The following is a 724-nucleotide window of genomic DNA, read 5'->3' as shown; positions in this document are numbered from 1 at the left end:
TGGATGATTTTGTTCACTTAATGGTTAACAAAGCATGTTACGATAAATGCATTGACTCTATGAAACGTGTTCGTATTGGAAGAAATTGGCTGATGAAATGAGTGCATGAAGAAAGTGAAACCATTTCATAATTGATAAGAAAATGTTGTGCAATTAGCGAACAGTGAAACCATTTCATTATTACGATGAAACGGATCCATCTAACAATAACAGTGAAACCATTTCATAAATAGATTGAAACGGATCCATCTACCGGAAAATTGAAAATGACAAATGTCTCATCTAGCATTACGTTGATTTGTGTATTGATGAAACTGTGAAATCATTTCGTTCATGAAATGTAGTAGTAATTTTTTTATTATTATTCAAAAGGTTTCATTATGCTAAATTGATTACAGTGTGTTTTATTTTTATTGTTGTTCTATTTTAATGATGGATGCTATTTTTTTTATAATATCTGAACATAAAATTAATATATTACGATATACATAATATGGTTGTCATTAATATTATCACTACCAAATTTACCATTTTGCCACTTTTGGGGATTATAAAATAATTTTTTATTTTTTATTTTTTTTAATTTACTAATATAATCTAAACTAATCTTGACCATTGATCAAGAAAATGGATGGATGAGATTGATTTACATGATTTACACAAACGAATGTGGTTTTCATTTGATTGTTCCTCTCTCTCTCTCTCTCTCTCTATATATATATAT

Source organism: Cynara cardunculus (genome assembly GCF_001531365.2).
Source record: "Cynara cardunculus var. scolymus isolate 2C chromosome LG 10, CcrdV1, whole genome shotgun sequence".
Taxonomy (NCBI): domain Eukaryota; kingdom Viridiplantae; phylum Streptophyta; class Magnoliopsida; order Asterales; family Asteraceae; genus Cynara; species Cynara cardunculus.
This window is presented reverse-complemented; position numbering follows the sequence as displayed.